At 43.9% G+C, this 22,995-nt stretch overlaps 1 protein-coding gene across 5 annotated transcripts in view; it reads right to left on the reverse strand.

Annotated features, from left to right (window-relative positions):
- The window catches only part of NCALD (neurocalcin delta), a 757,024-nt gene that overhangs the window by 147,487 nt on the left and 586,542 nt on the right, over positions 1-22,995 (reverse strand). The window contains exon 1 of one of the 5 annotated variants that reach the window (XM_029591834.1): positions 14,524-14,606. The exons of the other annotated variants lie outside the window; for them this stretch is intronic. The gene's annotated coding sequence lies outside the window, so the exon portion shown is untranslated. Of the gene's footprint in view, positions 1-14,523; positions 14,607-22,995 lie in introns of those variants that run through there. 5 annotated transcript variants of the gene reach the window in all.

The raw sequence follows: 22,995 nt of genomic DNA on the forward strand, positions 1-22,995 counted from the left end.
TTTATCCAGTCTTTCATTGAATCTTATTGTAAATCTTTTGTATACTCTGATAGGGGTTAGTAAGATATGTATCATAAAATAGTGGAGAACAATAGGAGCACACCAAAGTGCATTCAATAGTGAAGAGTGTGGTCCAATCTCCTTTATGATCTGTGGATATATTGTAATAAAAATTCAAGTCAAGATTACTTGCTTCAATCTTATTTTAATAAAGAAACCGTGATCTATTTGATTCCAAAGAAATTTTTACAAAGTCACTTCACAATGTTTTCGTTAGCTAGTTAGTCACGCAACACAGTCTGTGTTTCATATAGAGCTGCATTGGGAGGGACAAAATCTATGTCAGAGAATCACTTTGCACAGGCAAATAGGTCTACACCGTTGCATCAAAGATAGTGGCATAGAGAGGGTTCCAAGTTATACTCAGGAAGTCATTTTCAAAGAGTTATGCGGGAGTTGTGTGGTAGGGATGTGAATTTGAAACAAATGGGTAAAATGCAATGAATAAGACCATTTTTGTTTCGTTTGTGGCTGTCCTGGAACAAATGGAGGGTGCCAAACAATATAAATGAAACTTTTGTTTCATACAACAAGAAACTGGAGGGAAGCGGAACAGAGGAAAATCCATTTACAGTAGATAATGTATGGGAAGAGCTAAAGAATCTGAAAGTGGACAAAGCCATGGGGCCTGATGGAATTCATCCAAGGATACTGAGGGAGCTCAGAGATGTGCTGGCGGGACCACTGTGCGACCTGTTCAATAGATCCCTAGAAACGGGAGTGGTGCCGAGTGATTGGAGAAGAGCGGTGGTGGTCCCGCTTCACAAGAATGGGAGCAGAGAGGAGGCTGGTAACTACAGACCGGTTAGCCTCACTTTGGTGGTGGGAAAAGTAATGGAGTCACTGTTGAAAGAGAGAATAGTGAACTATCTACAGTCGGGAGAATTGATGGACCAGAGGCAGCATGGATTCACCAGAGGAAGATCCTGTCAGACAAATCTGATTGACTTTTTTGACTGGGTAACCAAGGAATTGGATCGAGGAAGAGCGCTCGATATCATATACTTGGATTTCAGCAAAGCTTTTGATACGGTTCCGCACAGGAGACTGGTGAATAAAACGAGAAGCTTGGGAGTGAGTGCCGAGGTGGTGACCTGGATTGCAAATTGGTTGACGGACAGAAGAAAATGTGTGATGGTAAATGGAACCTTCTCTGAAGAGAGAGCGGTTTTAAGTGGTGTACCGCAAGGATCGGTGTTGGGACCGGTCCTGTTCAATATCTTTGTGAGCGACATTGCGGACGGGATAGAAGGTAAGGTTTGTCTTTTTGCGGATGACACTAAGATCTGCAACAGAGTGGACACGCCGGAAGGAGTGGAGAGAATGAGACGAGATCTAAGGAAACTGGAAGAGTGGTCGAAGATATGGCAGCTGAGATTCAATGCCAAGAAGTGCAAAGTCATGTATATGGGGAGTGGAAATCCGAATGAACTGTATTCGATGGGGGGGGGAAAGGCTGATGTGCACGGAGCAGGAGAGGGACCTTGGGGTGATGGTGTCCAATGATCTGAAGTCGGCGAAACAATGTGACAAGGCGATAGCTAAAGCCAGAAGAATGCTGGGCTGCATAGAGAGAGGAATATCAAGTAAGAAAAGGGAAGTGATTATTCCCTTGTACAGGTCCTTGGTGAGGCCTCACCTGGAGTACTGTGTTCAGTTCTGGAGACCGTATCTTCAAAAGGACAAAGACAAGATGGAGGCGGTACAGAGAAGGGCGACCAGGAAGGTGGAGGATCTTCATCGAATGACGTACGAGGAGAGATTGAAGAATCTAAATAGGTACACCCTGGAGGAAAGGAGGAGCAGAGGTGATATGATACAGACTTTCAGATACTTGAAAGGTGTTAATGATCCAAAGACAACGACAAACCTTTTCCATAGGAAAAAAATCAGCAGAACCAGGGGTCACGATTTGAAGCTCCAGGGAGGAAGATTCAGAACCAATGTCAGGAAGTATTTCTTCACGGAGAGGGTGGTGGATGCCTGGAATGCCCTTCCGGAGGATGTGGTGAAGACCAGAACTGTGAAGGACTTCAAAGGGGCGTGGGATAAACACTGTGGATCCATAAAGTCAAGAGGCTGCCAATGAAGAGTGGGTGACTCGCCAGAATGATGGCTACTGCCTGGAGACAATACCCTTATTAAATAAACATACACATGCTTACTGTGACTCCAACATCGCTCTAAGCTTCAACAGCAAGAGAAAATGTGGTAAAAAGGATTCACACTCACAAAGAGGGGAGTAGCTGGCTTGTTACGGCGGTTACTACCCCAAATCAAATAAGCCTGATACTTCACTTTCAATGTATATACAGCATAGTTCTCTGCTTCAATGGCAGGGGAGAAGAAAAACTGATACTTCACACATCCAGCAGAGCTCTCTGCTTCAACGGCAGGGGAGAAGAAATGAGGGTTCGCACTCACAAAGCGGGGAGTAGCTGGCTTGTTACGGCGGTTACTACCCCAAACCAAATGTGCCTGATACTTCACTTTCGATGCATATCCAGCATGGCTCTCTGCTTCAACATCATGGGAGAAGAAAAACAACCAATAAGGGCTGTATAACATAGTCTGGGTAAAACAAATAAGCATGGGTGTAGCTTGCTTATTGCGGCGGCTACTACCCCTAACTAATCAAGCTAGATATTTCACTTGGATGCAGCTCCATCACTGCTCTCTACATTAAAGGTGGGGGTGGAAGGGAAATATAACCAAGAGCTAAGAGAAACAGATAAGTATGAGAGAAAAAAATGTGTGAAGCTTGCTGGGCAGACTGGATGGGCCATTTGGTCTTCTTCTGCCGTCATTTCTATGTTTCTATGTTTCTATATTTGTTATGTTTCCCATTCAAGTCTATGGCCCATGAAAAGTGCTGCAGTGAAATTGGTAACTATAGCAACCAAACAATACTTATGTAAGATAATAGCTAGGACAGAGCTGAGGTGAGAGAATTAGGCAAGTAGACAGGATGGAGGAGCAATTAAAGTGAAACATTTTTTTTCAACTAGCCTATAGCTGACATCTGGATCAAGTGATGCTGGCCTCCTCACACTAAATGTCTGAGCATGTGCAAAGAAACTCCATTTTCTCTGTTGGATTTTACAGGTAAAGATTGTTTTTCAGAAGTACTCAGAGTAAATGAAAAGGTTTAAAAAGAAAGATGGAGAAGAATTGTGGCACTGGCAAAGGTCTTTTTGTTATCTTCACTGCTGCAGTCACAGTGCTCTCATTGAGTGTGTGAGAGAGAGAGATAGAGGCACTGTTTCTGTCTGTTCAGTGGGACAGAGTAATAGACTGGAGATAAAAAAGCAGTAAACAGCAGTGATTTTTTTGTGTCTGTCTGACTCTGCATAGTGCATGGCAATATTTGTCTACAGAGAGAAACAGATTGCTGCTTTGAATTGCATGGCTCTACAGAGTCCCCTGTGGTTCAATGCAGCAGTTGTGGCCCCTGAACTGCAGAGGTGAGGACATGGCTGATGCACCACTGCTTTCCTCCTCCTCTTGCCACTGAACAGCTGCTGCCTACCCAATCTGGCCCTGGATTTCTCATAGCAATTCTATGGGAAGGGCCAGAATTTGATTGGGCCACAGACCATGGCCTGTGGGGCCTACCATTTTATTCTCGCTACCTATATGGTACTCACATTACTAGTTTTTAAGTTTAATCTGTTGTCTCTGGCCTAAGAGAGTACGGAGCTGAGAAACATTTTTCCATTGGCCGAAAGTACCACAGCTCTCTCCCAATATCAACTACAGAGGAAGCTGACTCAATAATACTTGGACATAAAATGCAAGGCATGTTTCATTTTGTATTGTCAAAGATTAAAATATCATTAAATTAACACATAGTTCTGAATTTGGTATAAGGAATTTCTTTCCTTTTTTGAAAATTGGTTTATGAGACTCTAATAAGTATACAAGGACTGGATATATAGATGCAGTCATTGAAACAGTTCCTCTAGAATTGGTGGTTTACCCAACCATGGCCAACACAGACGGCATTTCCCAGTGGTTAAGGACCAGCAGGATGAAAAATTGAAGCCGCTTCCCTAGTCAGTCATTAACGAGCAACAAAACCTGACCTAGAGATTCTGTATGTTATAAATCTTCAAATTCAGTTTTTTTTTAAAAGATAATATTCAGCTGCAAGGACAGGTTGCCATGGTAACTCCTACATGTTTATAATAGCATGTATTTCCTGGCAATTAGAGAGCGGAACTGTAAGCAGCCAAGATGCAGCATTCCATCCTCAACAGTTTATTTGCAAGTTAATGATGTCATCAATTACAGTAGCAGTATTGGGGGTAAAGGGATATATTTTTGAAATGAGGAACAGGAACTATACTGCCAAAAAAGAAGAGCTATTAAATGCATTACCAAAGAAACATCTTAACTACTTTTTGCTTCGTTTGTGATTCCATCGATTTCCTATCATTTTGTTCAGCTTGCTGAGATCTCTCCGTTAAGCTGTCAGTAACACTCAGATTGCTTTAGCTCAGTTGCACATAACTTCCTGCACTTTACTAATGAACTTGATTTTCTTATTTTGCTAGGAGTTATCAACCTTCTACTGCACTTTTACATTTGTTCATGTAAACAAAGTTGGCAAAATGCTTTTCTTTCTTCAGTCACTTATTAAGCACAAATTAGGAAGCGATTTCCACATTACTGCAATAATAACAGCTGCTGGGTGGGTAGTTCACAGTTCTGCACGTCTAGCCAAAGGATTAAATAAAATGTACAGTAATGTGTGACATGCCAGTTCTTGACAAACTCTGGGTAATGAGGAGGATTTTTTGACATCAATTTAATGAAACAGTTTCTGGATTTTTTTTTTTTTTGCTGTAATGAAGAAAAGTGCTATTGCAAAGCACATTCTAAATATTGACTTACATTTTTTCATGTCCTGATGTTATCAACTTACAGAAGATAACTACTGCAATACTTTCAAAATAAAAGGTGTTCATTTTTATCTACCAGAGATAATTTATAACCAAAATATCAGATACTGTAAAAAATAAGAGGGTAGCAGTACTTATGAAACATATTTTTGAGCTGATGTTGCAACTATGATTACTAAATACATGTACTCTCCCCAGACTGCAATTGAGTTGTGAGGGCCTTTCCCCTACTGAAAACCCAATTTTCCTTAAATAAAGACTAAATGCATTCTGTGGTATACAACATGGTTCAGTCTTGCACATCCCATTCCCTACTTGGAGCAAAGCAAGTGTTTTTTTTACCAGAAGAAGTATAGAGACCCAAGAAAGCACAGTTCCAAATAAGTCCCCTGCAGGGAAGGGAGAGGGGATAGAGAAGCTGACTCTTGATCTTCCCATTAGAGTAAAGAATGAAAAGTGAGTTTTAACAAGAGAGGAGCTAGGATGAGTATTGATCACCCTTAAATGGAGCAGAATAACCCTGCATCAGTATTATTGGAGTAGAAGGGAACAGCTCAGCCTTATAGCAGCATGCTGAAGACATACCACCCAACCCTTCTTTAGTCCTCTGATCCCCCTCCCCCCAGCACTGATCCAGGCTGCAGGAGGAGGAGCTAAAGGTAGTATAATGGGCTGCCCAAGCCTGAATGATGCTTTGAATGTTATGGTTCAAAGCAACAGTTGGGCCCAGGCAACAGAGCAAAAGGATGAGGCCCTATGTTCTGCTGTTGCTGTTTTTCTCCTGAGGCCCATCTTGGTGAGGAAGGAGAGTGTAGTGGTTCTCTGAAAATAGATGCTTAGAGCCAACAGCTGTAGAGAAAAGGATTTTTATTTAAATGTTATAAAATAAATCTTTAAAATTAAATAAGAAGATACCTTATGGAGAGGCAGAGTGCCACACAAGGCAACAGCATAAACTCCCTCTCAAAAAAATTGTACTGATAACACAGCTTGTTATAGAATTTTTACTTGTACATTTTCATCCCCAAACTAGGTTACAGAACTGTCAAAATTTTTGTAATTGGCTTTCTATTATAAACAAATAATCTGAATGGCCATATGGTAATTTGCTCTCAGTCTCCATGCTAATTGCCTTGCATGATGTTATCTATGGCTCACAATTAGAATATCAACTGACCTTGTATCTATTAAAAAATGTTCTATAATCTTAGACAGAATGTCAACTGGTCTTATATCTGTTCTATAACCTTGTATCTCAGTTCTTTATCTAATTTACAGCATCTGTGTATCTAAGAAAACGAGTCCAAGGCTGAAGCACAAATGTCATGCTTATAATATTGTTAGTAATTATAAAACTGCCTATGATCAAAAATCAAAAACTTATGTAGCTGATCCTTCGGTTAGCTACTAGATGGCCCTAGATCCCTTACCATAAGGACTAGTAATAGCATTAGGATTTTCCATTCTCTTTCAGTCTCTTCACTGAGCTGACTTTATTGGTTATACCACGGGTATAAGGTGAAGCTAGAGGTAGAGAATGTGTGGTCATTTTGAGTTAGGTTTTAAAGAGTAAGGAGCTATTTTTACTTCCTCCCTAATAAGCTGGGTCCACTAACCCAGCTTGCTGTTTTTTCTTGAGTTTAGAGAAGGTTCCTCATGAGTACACTCCCTATCTGAGAGGATCTGCCTTCCCTTTTAAGAAAGAAAGATTTTTGTAGATTTTGGTCAGCTTTTGGATTAGTTTCTGGGGAACACCCTGTGCTTTGGAGATTGGCAACCTCCCCAATCCTGAAAGCAGGAGCTGTGAGTGACACCTCTACTCCCTAGAGAAAGCAAGACCAGTGACAGCACTACCCAGCGTGAGATATTTTGGACAGAGACGTTTATATTTTTCTCCTTTTTGTTAGTGTAGAGGTTTTTCCCACCATCTACATACTTGTGGAAGGAGATAGAGGGTTGTAAGAAGAACTGGAACATCAGGCTTCTCTCCCAGACAGGTCATCCAAGGTTGTAACATCAAGCTTTGGGAGATTTCCAACTGGATCTCCACTCCATAAGGGATAAGAACACAGGCAGTGGGCATCAGACTGCACTTTGAATTCAGATAGGAACTTTTCGTGGCATGGAGCTCCACCCTAGGATTTCCCAATCTACTGGGCTGTTTGCACAGATGAGGAGACAGTGGAAAGCTCCCTCCCAGGTGCTAGAGAGATGGACACAAGCACCCCAGCTGAGAGACAATGTATATAGTCAAACTGTACAGTTTCATTTGTGAAATGTTCATGGAACAGTGACTGACCTTTTGGAAATAATCAGTAAACTTAACTTGAACACCCAGTCTGAGACCAGGCGGTCTGTCCTTGAAGAGGATGCATCATCAGAGAGATACACACATATCAGGGAACACACTCCACCACCTGGGCCTCAAAGGATTTCCTCCCCCCCCCCCCCCCCACACACACACAGAAAGAGCTCACTCCCTAGGAGGTGCAGGAAGAAGGGTAAGGATGGCGAGAGCAGCCCCAACTAACAAATATTTTATGGCCCTAGAGGAACCTACAAACTCCCAACAAAGTGTTACACTAAGGAGAACAAGAATAATGACTTCATGTGAGACATGTCAAAAAATGTTTCACTGCCTCTTCATTGCTTTCCTTTACAAGTCTTGTCTGTAATGAGGACTGTAAGCACCACAACAGAGGGTGTGAGTAGAATGTGCAACGGGTCAGCAAGCCTCACTCTCCTGGACACAACATGGCCCCTTTGTCTCCCACAATGATTCCATGGTGACCAAACAATTTTGCAAGCAGGGTCAAACCTTGCAGCCCTTCCCATGGAACATAGAATCACAGGAGCTTTGAAGTCCGGACTAGAGTGAGAGAAACATATGAAACTGGAAGACATTTGGGTGTCAATTAGTGGTCAGATTTAACACGTGCTAAGGATACTTGGACACTCTGGGGATGGGGCTGGGGTGCAATTTTGAAATAGCCCAAACAGTTGTAGAGTATTCAGGTACTTTTACCATGCATACATGCAGCAAACTTTGAAAATTAGCTAGCTTAAAGTATGCACCTGCATATACTTTGTACCTGCTGTTTGTGCAGGTGACGAAAGGGGCCATAGGGGGAGAGGAATAATGCATGCAATTTTGAAAATGCCAAGTACTCACACTCTTTTTTTTCCTCTCCTGACTTAAATGCACCTCTGAGAATGCCTTGTTAAGCCAGCCAAAAGTACATGCGTTGTGGAACTGCTGCCATATCTTAGCTGGGCAGAAAAGGGCAATTTCCAGACAGACTGTTTTACCCCTTTAAATCTGGTTTTACAGAAAATGACAAATTCTAGGAAAAGCAGCACATCAGACTGTCCACATGTTCTTCTATTATCCTGCAGCTCTCACATTCTTACTGTCTGTCCCTCTAACAGTGCCCAGAGGCTACCCAGCACACAGGATCGCTGTTCTGTAATAATTACATACACACACACACACACACACTCACACACACACACACTCTCTCTCTCTCTCTCTCTGCGGTTTAACTCTTAAATAGTCTGATTACACAAGGTATAGGTAAAAGTTTCACATTTCCAAAATTTCAAAACCAGAAATTTCAAGGGTTACACTGAAATGTAAAAGGGAGAAGGACTTAATGTATCCTCTAAGAACAAATACATCATATCGACTTTACCACTGAGAATTAGAGATGTGCATTCGTTTTTGCCGAATTGGAAAATTGCAACAAAATTGTCCAATTCGGCATGTTTCAGGGAGCCTGAAAAAAATCAGGATTTTCCTGTTTTTTCGCAAAAATTTGTTTTTCCGATTAGTGCGCACTAACGGGAGTCAGTGCGCGCTAACTCCCCATTAGTGCGCGCTAACTCCTGTTAGCGCGCACTAACAAAAACTAACAAAAAGTAACAAAAAATAACAAAATCTAACAGTTTTGTTAGTGCGCGCTAACAAGAGTTAGCGCGCACTAACAGGGAGTTAGCGCGCACTAACTAAAAATCGATTTTTCGCGAAAAAAAAAGACCCGAACCGAAAAAAACCGACAATTTCCATGGCGGCCGAAAAACAAAGAACGACACGAACACAAAAAAACGATGCACATCTCTACTGAGAATTACCTCTGAGTTTATTAACAGTATTCTTTATCACTTAGTTTTACTAAGTTACTGGCTATCATTCACTTAGAGGATCCAAGAATCTAGCAGTCCTATTGGTCATCCAGTCTATTCAGCTCACCCTTTTGTTTCTTTCAAGCCAATTACTCTGTTGTTAAATGAAAAAAACAAATAAATAACTAAATGGCTCACTCACTGATAGGCTTCATAAAACAAGCATCCCAGTAACATCTTTTAGCTGAAGCAGTTACAGAGAAAATCTTTGCTCTCTTTAGATTGTTGAAGGACTCTATTGACAGAAGCAACATTTTTGAAAGTTGAAAATGTTTAGATATATTTTTTTAATTGTTTGCTGAAGCTTGTGATGTAATAGCAGAGCTACAGACACTTAACTTCCCCATCATTCCTTACTGAACTAATTCCTCTTTGAGAAAAGCCACAGCCTTGTACATTTCCTGTTCACTATTGTGGTTGGAGTTCCCACCCACCCAGCTCTACAAGAAATCCACTTCCAGAGCCCCTCTGTGACTGTCCCACAGACTGCTGAGATATGGAGCTGTTTTACTGAATTTATCTTTACGGGGTTTCCTCTCCTCTTTGGCCAGCATCCATTCATGCCTGGACTCTTCTTTTGTGTTCAGCAACCTGTACGGCATGTATAGCGTATACTGTTATAGTACCAAAGCCATAGCTAGCACCCAGGGAAAATAGGCTTATTTCAGCCCTTTTGCTCCCACCCTGATCTCCGCTTCTCTTTCCCTTCACTCTGATCCCCAGTCTTTTTTTTTCCCTCTATTCCCCCCCCCCCCTCCTCAACCTGAATGGCAGAGGAGCATGGCACTCTTTCCAGCTCTTCATCTATTGACCAAGGCTTGCATTTCAATCATTTTTTTGAGTCCCCAAGAGGTTTTGTGTCCTGAGCAACTGCCTCTCTTTTCTACCCTGGAGGGTCCCTAGACATGAGCTGCTTCCCCTGGAGGTGAGATGCCACCTCCTCCTCCATAACATCCTCTCTCCCCTTTTTCTTGTCCTTCTGCTGCAGGACTAGCATGTCATGCTGGGGATGAAAGATAACAAAAATCAGAGTGGATGCTCTAGACACAACAGATCCCAGGCACTGGAAAGCTAGACATAAAGCAACAAATACAGCTCGACGTTAAGAAGGTCCACCTCTTCCATTGCAGGTTAAAGCCCAAGGCATGCATGCATCCACTGGAGGCAAATATGGATTGGGGAACATGGGCCCTTTTAGCAATGCAACTGCATGGTTTGCACATTAAAGAAACAGAAGGCATCAATAATAGCACATGAGCACATGATATCAAACTGGAACTGGAATGCTAGAAAACAAATAAAATGACAGGTAATATGACAAAATGCAAGCCAGGTAGTAACCACACCTAAAATATTACAGGCTCTACTCACAAACACAGGCTTTTTCTTAGTGTGCAACAGCCCTGACAAAAGATAGCCTTCGACTTTGTCCCACAATGCAATTTGAAAACTGCCCTCCTGGGTGAGAGTCTAGCTAAAGTAACAGGAAATTACGAATCGCCTACAGTATTTACTGCTCGCCTTCAACCTTCCATCACACATGGGACACAACAACATATGAGCACCCAAAGGGTTAGAGAAAATGTTAAAGTTTTCCTTTTAAGGACGGAGCAGGCCCCCCCCCCCCCCTACAGGATGTTGCTGAAGTCCTAGTAGCACACATTACATCCGGGAGGTTGAGCTGAAGGAAGAAAGATAGCTTGGTGGTGGGGACCTTGGTCTGTTTTGCCATTGCTATCTGTCAATCAGGCAATGATTGCTCCTGCATGTTTATTTATAAAGATCTCTGTAAGAGCAATGACGCAAATTCCAGTCTCTGCTTCAGCAAACTTCATATTATAGAAAAGCTATAAAGAGCATTTGATTATAAAAAAAAAAAAAAAAGGCAGAATGGCAGAGTGGTGGCTATCACTGTTCTGGCTCCAAACGAATAACGCCTTATAAATGTTCAGTGTTGCTGGAAGGCATCAGTCTATGAAGGTAGTGCAGGGGCAAGTTTCAAAGCAATCCTATGCAAGTACAACCGATATTTACCCACAGGAAAAAACCAAAAACCAAAAAAACTTTTCAATGTTTCCCCCACCCCCCAGTTCAGAGAAAAGTATGCGCGCTGTCCACAGCGAGCTTTCATTTCCCATGGAGAAGAGAGACAGCACCGGGCCAGCCCAGCAAAGTACTCAGGGGAGTTGCAGGTTAACTTCCAGCACTTGCTTCCCAGGCAGGAAGTTAAGATTCACAAACTTTGCGGGTACTTACGTACACGTGGACCTCATCAAGCATGAAATCGTCAATGGGAAACTCCACGGGGAGTTTACCTTTTGAGAATGAGCTAGCAGGCCCAGGGCTATTTTGTGTTTGTGGGACTGAGAATTGTCCTGCTCCTGGTTGTGTAACAGGCAGAGGGGAAGCTAAGGCTTCTTGATCTCTTCCTATGGACCAGAACATTCTGGTTCAGGGAGGACATTCTCCACAAATATTCCTTCAAGTGGGGTTATTTATATGACTCAAAATGCTGAGACGAGAAAAAATATACAAAAAGCAAAAACACAAAGCTTCGCTCTATTTGAGCTCTCACTCCACATAAAGCAGCAGTTACCACTTTGCCATGGGCCAGAGTAAGTCTATTTGCTCATAAAATTAACAATTACAAGCATGTTAAATCTCTTCTCCTAAAGATTTTTACCTTTCAACTTATTCTTCCAGTCTCCTTCTCCCCAAGCTCTTTTCATTTCCTCTTCCTGATTTGCCCTTTATAGCTGACCCCTTTCAGTGGGAAAAGTAACTCAGCTTGTTTGCTGAGTCACCAATGATGCCTCACTTTCAGAGATCAGATCTTCCAACTGAGGACTGTAATACAGCATGAATGGTCTTCCGCTTTAGTAGGGCTGGATTCCAGCTTTTTCTTTATAGAGTAGTGCTTTATTTACAGTGCAGAAAAAGTAGTAACGCAAGCAGCCTGCTTACCTCAGCAGCATAGCACAGTTCAGAGTTACAGCACTTATGGTTAGGACAGACTTGCAATAGAAGCTGCCTTCTCTTCACAAAGTAAAAGTTAAACATTAGAGATGTGAATCGTGTGATCGATCGTCTTAACGATCCATTTCGGCTGGGGGGGGAGGGAATCGGATCGTCGCGGTTTTGTTTTTGTAAATATCATGTAAATCGTATATCGGGGGAGGGCGGGAAAACCGGCACACTAAAACATCCCTAAAACCCACCCTGACCCTTTAAAATAAATCCCCCACCCTCCCAAACCCCCCCAAAATGCCTTAAATTACCTGGGGTCCAGAGCGGGGGTCCCGGTGTGATCTTTTACTCTCGGGCCTGCGGTGCGTTGTAGAAATGGCGCCGGCGCTACCTTTGCCCTGTCATATGACAGGACAAAGGTAGCGCCAGCGCCATTTTGTTTTTTGTCCCCCGACGTCAGGAGCGTAGGAGATCGCTCCCGGACCCCCGCTGGACCCCGAGGGACTTTTGGCCAGCTTGGGGGGGCCTCCTGACCCCCACAAGACTTGCCAAAAGTCCAGCAGGGGTCCGGGAGCGACCTCCTGCAGTCGAATCGTTTTGCCGTACGGCCGGCGCCATTTTGCGCAAAATGGTGCGTTGAGTAAAAAAGAACTTTCTCCGATTAGTTTTAAATGTGCCCCATGCTAACTTCATGGAGTACCCCCTAGTCTTTCTACTATCCGAACGAGTAAATAATCGATTCACATCTACCCATTCTAGACCTCTCATGATTTTAAACACCTCTATCATATCCTCCCTCAGTTGTCTCTTCTCCAAGCTGAAAAGTCCTAACCTCTTTAGTCTTTCCTCATAGGGGAGTTGTTCCATTCCCCTTATCATTTTGGTAGCCCTTCTCTGTACCTTCTCCATCACAATTATATCTTTTTTGAGATGCGGCGACCAGAATTGTACACAGTATTCAAGGTGCGGTCTCACCATGGAGCGATACAGAGGCATTATGACATTTTCCGTTTTATTCACCATTCCCTTTCTAATAATTCCCAACATTCTGTTTGCTTTTTTGACTGCCGCAGCACACTGAACCGACGATTTCAATGTGCTATCCACTATGACACCTAGATCTCTTTCTTGGGTTGTAGCACCTAATATGGAACCCAACATTGTGTAATTATAGCATGGGTTATTTTTCCCTATATGCATCACCTTGCACTTATCAGAACATATTTAAATTATGCTGTGTCTAAAGTATGGGCAATCATTTTGGCTTCTTGACCTTTGATCATACTGGCTTTACTCCAGATCTTGCTGACATTATCATAGCAATTTTGCATGTCCAAAAAGGAATAACATAGTAAGGCAGATAATGCACTCTGTGCCATGGAGGGGACCAACCTAAAATTCCTCATACACATGCAATCAACATATTTGCTACTAGTATGGTTCTAGAGAAATCTCTTTCTAAACTCAAGTTAGCATATAGGAATAGGATATGCACCTTATTGTCTGAAATATCGATTTATCACAGCCTCCTTATTGGCATCTTTTTGGTCTTCCAGCCCTACCTTCCTCTTCCCTAGCCTGTCAGCCCTCAGACTGATTTCTCTGAACTGACCATTGCCTGTGTCTGTTTACTCTTGCTTGCCTCTTGCCTCAACATCAGCCTGGACCATGTCCATCCTTGCCTGCCGCTGCCTTGACCTCAGACTGGACTACGACCATTCTTACTTGCCACCTTGCCACCTGCCTCAACTTTCCACTGGAACTACTCTTCTGCCTATGCCTCAGAGACTGCCACCTAAGATCTGCTGGCCCCCGGAACCCAGAAGCTCATGCTGAGGGGAAAGGGGCTGATATAAGCAAAGCTACAGCCCAGTCTCTGTATCGTTTGCTTCGGCAGTTGGCGGTGAGGACCTACAGGGCCTTCCCTCTAGGTTGCGTCAACCTCACTCCAACACAAGGGTCCACAAACCTAACACTCAGTGCACAAGTGAATTGTCCTTTTTAGTATTTATTTAGAAAAATGATATCCCATATTTATCCACAGTTCAAGGCAGGACACCTAAAAACAAGTATAACTCTCTTCTCATTTGGTTCAGCTTTGGAGGCTGCAGGGATGGTGAGTGACCCTTCTGCAGCCTTGGAACTGGGAAAAGAACTATCCCCCTCCAGAGTTCAACCAATTGGTGACCAGAAAATCTGGGAAGCCCAAAGGAGGACTCATAATAAGAAGAAATGTCCACAACCCAATTGTATTTCCAAAGCAATAAAATGTATTTTAAAGTCCAAAGTAATATAATCTTTGAGAAGAAATCCAACCAAAATCTCAGGTTACAGTTCAATATAAAACAAAAAAGCAAAAAGAAAAACAAACAAGAGGAAAAAGAAGAAAACATAGATTACAGTCACTTACTAGCTCTGCTCCAGTACAGCTCCCAAAACAGAATCCACTTCCTATATTGTCTCAGTTCTTTCATCAGTTAATCCATGGTTATCAAGTTATTCTTCCCAACACAGATCTTCAAGTGCTTTTTCACTGAGGGCTTTTCCAGCCAAGGCAACCTCTTTTTCTTCTCTCCCAAGAGGTCTAATCTCTCTGGAGATCTCGCCAGTGATCCTGGCAACAACCCCTCCTGGGCTCTTCTCAGATTATGCATGTCTCAACGCTATTTACTCCTCACTAGGGAAACCCTGGCCAGGCAGCCCGTATACTTCCCTGTCTCCCGTGCCTCATGCCGAAGCACTATTTATATTGGCACATGAACCCATCCCTCCAAGGGGAACGCCTCCCTCCAAGAGCAGTGCTTGCATAAAGCTCATTGAACTCTTCATGAACTTCCTTTACAGAAACCTAGCTCTGCAAACTGCTCTTTAGTGACCCTAGGCAGGGTTTCACCAGCATAAAATTAACAAGGATACAACAGTAAAAGCAAATATAGAAAAGAATGCAGGCAAAAATGTACATATTTGAAAGAGGAGCCAAGACATTTTCACAAGAGCGTCTAGAGCTTTAAAGGATCACCCTTGCCTCAATGGACAACTGCAATCATTTGAAAATGAGAAAGTGCAAAAATGTATTGAAATAATGGAGCTTTCCCTACAAAGCTTTCAAATACAGCAGCCTACTGATACCTGCTACCTCCACCCAGTCCGAAAATATGCACATTCCCATGAGTTAATTTGGAGTCTTTCATAGGAAGATTAAGTCACAAAAATGTATTTATTTATAAGTTTTTTATATACCGCTGCTCATGAAAAATCATACCGCGTCGGTTTACATATAACTAAAGTAGGAATTACAAATAACAGGGAGATTTGAACCAGGAAAAACAACTGTAGAGTGTGTCAGAACAAGGGGCAAAGTAAGAGAATGAATAGCAACAAAATAAAGTAACAGCAAAACCAATAACTGTAATAAATGATGTTGTGAGGTGTAAAGAGTCTGGTGGCGTACATTCAGTTCTTCAAGGAAACGCTTGGCTGAATAGCCAAGTCTTAAGCTAAATAAATAATGAAAGGTGTCTCATATATTAACAAGTAGCCTAGTGGTTGAAGCAGCAGCCGGAAAACCAAGGAAGCCAGGGTCAAAATTCCATTAACATTCCTGGTGACCTTGGGCAGGTCACTTCATTAATTAGATAATTAATACCATATATTTTTTTGTTAATACATAGGGTCAGTAACTTTCAAATGGGTGCATGGGCGCACATATACACATGTGCATTGGTGCGCTCCCAGAGACGTGCATGCACATACTTATGCACACATATTATAAAATAGCCTAGACACGTGTATCTGTTCCCCTAATTTTAAGCTTATGCATGCCCAGCAGTATAAGTCGGCTTCTGGACACCCACCCAACTGCCTGTATTTTAATAGAGCCATGTGTCTAGCCAAGGATCAGTTTGACCAGTTCATCCACCAGTTTGCCCAGTGCTCTGCTATGTCCTCCCAACTCCCCGTGGTTCTTTAGGCTACACTCCCCCCATTACCCCAGACCCTGGGCACACACCCAGGCACATAGGTACCCCAGGCACACACCCAGGCACATAGGTACCCCAGACCCTGGGCACACACCAGGCACATCTCTTGGCCCTGCCCTAGAACGCCCATACCTCGCCCACAACACCCCCCTTTTTTGGCCGATGCGAGATATTCATGCATTGGCCTTCTATGCACATCTGGCCACCTTAGAAAATTGGGTGGATATGCGCAATAGTCCGATGCACGCCTAACTCCCAATTTCAGCATGCATCCAGCTTTTAAAATTCGCATTAACATGTTCTCAGCAGAGTACAGCATTTCCTCAGATACAAACTTAGGGGCAGATTTTTAAAAAGTACGCTCGCGTGTACTTTTGTTCGTGCAACTGGCACAAACAAAAATACGCCGGATTTTAAAAGATACGCGCGATGCAAGGCTGCGCAAAATCGGTAGCCTGAGCGTGCCGAGCAGCCTGCCTCGGAGGGAAATTTTTTTTTTGTCCCCCCCCCCACCTTTCCCTCCCTTCCCCTATCTAACCCACCCCCCAACCCTAACTAAATCCCCCTCCCCTACCTTATTTTGTTGACTTATGCCTGCCTCTGGCAGGCGTAACTTGCTTGCGTCGCCGGCTCCCTGCCCCAGCACAGGCCGCTGTGCCGGAGCACTCGGCCCCGCCCCCGGACTGCCGTCACGCCTCTGGCCCCTCCCACGGACAGCCACCACTCCCCCTGGACATGCCCCCGAACACCGCACTGCCCCGACACGCCCCCGACACGCCACCAAGCAAAGACCTGGGACTTATGCGAGTCCCGGGGCTTTGCGTGCGCCAGTGGCCTATGCAAAATAGGTGCGCCGGCACACAAGTGCCCTGCGTGCGTATATCCGGCAGGATTTACTCACGCAGGGCTTTTAAAATCTACCCCTTAGGGAGCGATCTTCTATACCATATTAGGGAGTTAGCAAGCTATAACAGCATTTACTGTGTGTAAATTGCTTAACACAGAGATAAGATGTGGTATTTGAAAAACTGCACATTATCTCCCACCTAAAATACCTGGTACCATATAGATATGGTAATGAGCTGATTTGTCTGCAAGTGCATGCAAATCATTTCATAAGACCATAAGAACTTGCCATTCTGGGTCAGACCAAGGGTCCATCAAGCCCAGCATCCTGTTTCCAACAGTGGCCAATCCAGGCCATAAGAACCTGGCAAGTACCCAAAAACTAAGGCTATTCCATGTTACCATTGCTAGTAATAGCAGTGGCTATTTTCTAAGTCAACTTGATTAATAGCAGGTTAAGGACTTCTCCTCCAAGAACTTATCCAAACCTTTTTTAAACCCAGCTACACTAATGCACTAACCACATACCTTGGCAACAAATTCCAGAGTTTAATTGTGCATTGAGTGAAAAAGAACTGTCTCCAATTAGTTTTAAATGTGCCACATGCTAACTTCATGGAGTGCCCCCTAGTCCTTAACCGAAAGTGTAAAAACCCGATTCATATTTACCCATTCTAGACCTCTCATGATTTTAAACACCTCTATCATATCTCCCCTCAGCCGTCTCTTCTCCAAGCTGAAAAGTCCTAACCTCTTTAGTCTTTCCTCATAGGGGAGCTGTTCCATCCCCTTTATCATTCTGGTTGCCCTTCTCTGTACCTTCTCCATTGCAATTATATCTTTTTTGAGATGCGGCGACCAGAATTGTACACAGTATTCAACTTCCCTACCCCCCCACCCCACCTTCCCTTACCTCCCCCGTCCTTTTTCTTCTGTTTTCTTTTGTTTTAGAACTTACTTCAGCCCTGGGGCTGACGTAAGTTGCTCGCGCCGGCCAACTGCCCCCAGGAAGGCCCCACCCCGCCCCCTATTACATCTTCAAGGTTTACCAGGATTTGTTTCAATTCCTCCAAATCATCACCATTAAATACCATTTCTAGCATGGGTATCTCCCCAGCATCCTCCTCAGTAAACATTGAAGCAAAGAATTAATTTAGTCTTCGATAAATGCCTCTTTTACTTTTCAATCATCTAATGTTTCAACCAATTCCCTCACAGGCTTCCTGCTTCAGATGTATTTGAAAACGCTTTTATTAGGAGTTTTTGCTTCTATGGGAAGCTTTTTTCAAATTCCTTTTATGCCTGTCTTATCAAGGTTTTGCAACTAATTTGCCAGTGCTTATGCTTTTTTCCATTTGGATCCTTTCTCCATTTTTTGAACATTGTTCTTATGGCTATAATAGCATCTTTTACATCACCTTTTAATCATGCTGGAAAATGTTTGGTCTTCCTTTTGCCTTTTTAATGTGTGGAATACCATCTTGGAAGCCCAGATCAAATATATTTTTAAACAATGTCCACGCCTGATGAAATTATTAATCTTTGCAGCCTTACCTTTTAGTTTTTTTCTGTTTTTCTCATTTTATTATAGTCTTCATTTTGACAGTTAAATGCTAATACAACAGTTTTCTTTAATGTCCCCTCTCCATATATGATCACTATTGCCAAGTGGCCCCACTATATTTATCACTTGCACCAAATCCTTTCTTCCAATAAGGATTAGGTGAGACCCCACCTTGAATACTGTGTGCAATTCTGGTTGCCACATCTCATAAAAGATATAGCTGCACTGGAAAAGGTTCAGAGTAAAGCGACCACAATGATAAAGAGGATGGAATGGCTCCCCTATGAGGAAAGGCTAAAGAGCTTGGAGAAGAGGCGGCTGAGAGTGGATATGAGAGGACTAGAATGGGTAGATGTGAATTGATTATTTACTCTTTCGGATAATAGAAGGACTAAGGGGCTCTCCATGAAGTTAGCAAGTAGTACATTTAAAACAAATTGAAGAAAATTCTTTTTACTCAATGCACAATTAAGCACTGGAATTTGTTGCCGGAGGATGAGGTTAGGTCAGTTGATGTAGATGGTTTTAAAATAGGTTTGGATAAGTTCCTGGAGAAATCCATAAACTGCTATTAATCAAGTTGACTTAGATAATAACGTTTAAACAGGCATGCGAGTGCACATGTGTGCACATTCGTTGGCCCACGCCCAGGATGCAGTCATTTTATAACATAAGTGCGTATACGTGCGCATGTTATAAAATATCCTGAACGCAAACACATGTGCAATTTTAAGTGGATGCACCTATGTGTGCAAATGCCACTTCTACTGCGAATGCCATTACCAGTTTTTCCAGTTTGTTCCCAGTTTGCCCAGGTAAGGGACATGACATCCAAACCCCCATAGTTTAATCGCCTCCCTGCTCCCCTGTTAGCCCTGACCCTTAAAAACCCGCCGATCTATCTATTTATCTTTATTTTATTACTTACATGTCCTTCATAGCCTAAGTAAAGTTACATGGCAGGGAACCTTGGCATGCAGTAATTTGAAGATGAAATCCAGGTTCGCCCATGCCCTACCCAGTCTATGCCCATGCCCCTTTTTTGGAACTTTCATTTGTGCATGCAGCAGGAGATACATGTACTCAGGCGGCTTTTAAAATCTGCTCGGCATGCGCCTGCCCGACATATTTGTATAGCTCCCGGTTTTGGCGCATGCCAGGCTTTTAAAAATTCACCTTTTAGAGAATAGCCACTAGAGATGTGAATCGTGTCCTCGATCGTCTTAACGATCGATTTCGGCTGGGAGGGGGAGGGAATCGTATCGTCGCCGTTTGGGTGTTTAGAGTATCGTGAAAATCATTAAAATCGTGAACCGGCACACTAAAACCCCCTAAAACCCACCTCCGACCCTTTAAATTAAATCCCCCACCCTCCCGAACCCCCCCCCCAAATGCCTTAAATTACCTGGGGGTCCAGCGGCGGTCCGTAGCTAAATCGGGGGAAGGGGGAGGGCAGGAAAACCGGCACACTAAAACACCCTAAAACCCATCCCCGACCCTTTAAATTAAATCCCCCACCCTCCCGAACCCCCCCCCAAATGCCTTAAATTACCTGGGGGTCCAGCGGCGGTCCGTAGCTAAATCGGGGGAAGGGGGAGGACAGGAAAACCGGCACACTAAAACACCCTAAAACCCACCCCCGACCCTTTAAATTAAATCCCCCACCCTCCCGAACCCCCCCCCCAATGCCTTAAATTACCTGGGGGTCCAGCGGCGGTCCGGAACGGCCTCCTGCAATTGAATCGTGTTGTCTTCAGCCGGCGCCATTCTGCGCCGCCATTTTGCAAAATGGCGGCGCAAAATGGCGGCGGCCATAGACCAACACGATTCGACTGCAGGAGGTCGTTTCGGACCCCCGCTGGACTTTTGGCAAGTCTTGTGGGGGTCAGGAGGCCCCCCCAAGCTGGCCAAAAGTCCCTGGGGGTCCAGCGGGGGTCCGGGAGCGATTTCCTGCCGCGAATCGTTTTCCGTACGGAAAATGGCGCCGGCAGGAGATCGACTGCAGGAGGTCGTTCATTGGGGGTTTCGGACCCCGGCTGAACGACCTCCTGCAGTCGATCTCCTGCCGGCGCCATTTTCCGTACGGAAAACGATTCGCGGCAGGAGATCGCTCCCGGACCCCCGCTGGACCCCCAGGGACTTTTGGCCAGCTTGGGGGGGCCTCCTGACCTCCACAAGACTTGCCAAAAGTCCAGCAGGGGTCCAGCGGGATTGTGATACAGGACCGTACTGATTATGATACGGAAGTACTCCGGCAACTGAGTGACACAGAATTCTATAGACTTTTACCATCAGATCCTACAGAGGATTTAAAAGATACCATTAAGCAAGTGGTTCAGGAGGCAGCTGATCGACACATGATTACTGTGAAAGAACTTAAATTTTTAACTACAGCCTTTCCAATTATGCCACAATTCTATACACTTCCTAAAATACACAAAACATTGGTATACCCGCCCGGCCGTCCTATCGTCTCGGGCATTGGCTCCCTCCTAGAACCCTTATCCCAATTTGTAGACTGTTTTTTGAAACCCTTTGTTTCACAGATACAGTCATACGTTAGGGATTCGATGCATTTGATCTCTCTTCTCTCCGAGATGGCTTTTCCTTCACACCCATTTTTTCTTGTTACGCTAGATGTTGTCTCGCTATACTCAAATATACCTCAAGATGAGGCCTTGCAGGTTATTTCACGCACCCTGGACCAGCGCCCCCGTCCACATCGGGTGTCTACTACGTTTCTCACCAGGTTGTCAGAATTGGCACTTACCAAAAAAATTTTTCAATTTCAGAACACATATTTTCAACAGATTAAAGGCACAGCCATGGGGGCAACCATGGCCCCCAGTTTGGCTTGCCTATTTATGGATAATTTTGAGACCCATTCTGTCTACCCTTCGGAATGGTCTAGATTCATTCATGTCTGGCGCCGCTACATTGATGATGTCCTTTTAATTTGGACTGGGACTGACATACAATTTTACTGTTTTCTTGACTGGCTTAATTCTTTGAATGCACATATTCAATTTAATTTTTGTATTCACCCTCGAGCAATAGCATTTTTGGACATTATGATCATAGCGGGGGATGGCAGGTTTGAAACCACGCTTTACCGTAAGGAAACTGACCGTAATACACTCTTGCAGTATCAGAGCTGCCATCCCCGTGCATTACGAGACAATATCCCCACTGGGCAGTTTTTACGCTTGCGTCGCCTGTGCTCCTCCCGTTCAGAATTTTTAATGCAAGCACGAATTATGATGAACCGGTTCCTGGAGCGCGGCTATCCGTACAGAGTGGTCAAGAGAGCCTTTAAAAGGGCATTGTACACTCATAGAGATTGGCTATTCTTACCTACTGTGCACTCGGAGGATGAGACTAACAATTGTATACTACCTTTCTCAATTGTGGGGGGAGCCATCTCCTCGATGATAAGACGACACTGGGCAGCTCTTGCACTCACTGACCTCTTACACAGCCCGCTGCGTTTTACTTTTAAACGCGGCAGAAATCTGCGTGATCGTTTGGTACATTCATCTTCACCAGGTGATTCAATATACAGCCAGGGTACACACGGCCCTTGTGGCCACTGCACTATGTGCAGTCACACGGAAATAACATCATCCTTTGTACATCCCACTACAGGGCGCCTGTTTCAATTATGGGCAACATCAGACTGCCTTACTAAAGGCGTGGTATATGCGGTGAAATGTCCTTGCCCTCTACTCTATGTGGGTAAAACCACGCGTATGCTAAAAACTCGCATGATAGAACATTGTTCTAACATCCGGTTACATAGAGTAGATGAGCCCTTAGTCACCCACTGGACAGAATATGGCCACTCCATTTCTGAGCTCTGCTTCACGGTTATCGAGGTGGTGGGCCGCCCTTCCCGGGGCGGGGACTACCCCTCGATCCTCGGTCGCAGGGAGCAGAAATGGATCTTTATGCTCAACACGGTGGCCCCCCATGGTCTTAATAAAGAAATTGAGTGGAATCTCTTCTATTGAGGTCTGTCTATGGCCACAGCAGGGACGGATCTGCCGAGATTTGGAGGGTTTTGACAGCTCTCGCGAGAGTTGCCGCGTTCGCACCTTTTTCTCATGTTTAAATATCCCACATCTGTGAGAGCCTGCGCGCTCCGGGTATGACGTCAGAGGTATGTACATGGTTGAATAGGTTTTACTATGTAGCCACTGTTTCCATCATTCTGACTTAACTTTGTGTTTACTCTTTAGATTTGAATATACCCTGGGTCCCCCCCGATGCAGCCCAGCGAAACACGGGACCGTGTCGGGGGACCTGTTTAAAATCTTCTTATATGAGTTTATGGAGTTGCCAATAGAAACAATACTATATTGTATTATCTGGATTCACTATTAAAATACACCTAAAATGGTGGTTTAATACTTCTCCTGCACCAGCGTTTTGTGGTAATAGAACTCTCCCATTATTACTGTGTTACCAAATTTGTTAGCTTCCCATCATCTGT

This window comes from Rhinatrema bivittatum, chromosome 2 (assembly GCF_901001135.1).
Source record: "Rhinatrema bivittatum chromosome 2, aRhiBiv1.1, whole genome shotgun sequence".
Classification (NCBI taxonomy): domain Eukaryota; kingdom Metazoa; phylum Chordata; class Amphibia; order Gymnophiona; family Rhinatrematidae; genus Rhinatrema; species Rhinatrema bivittatum.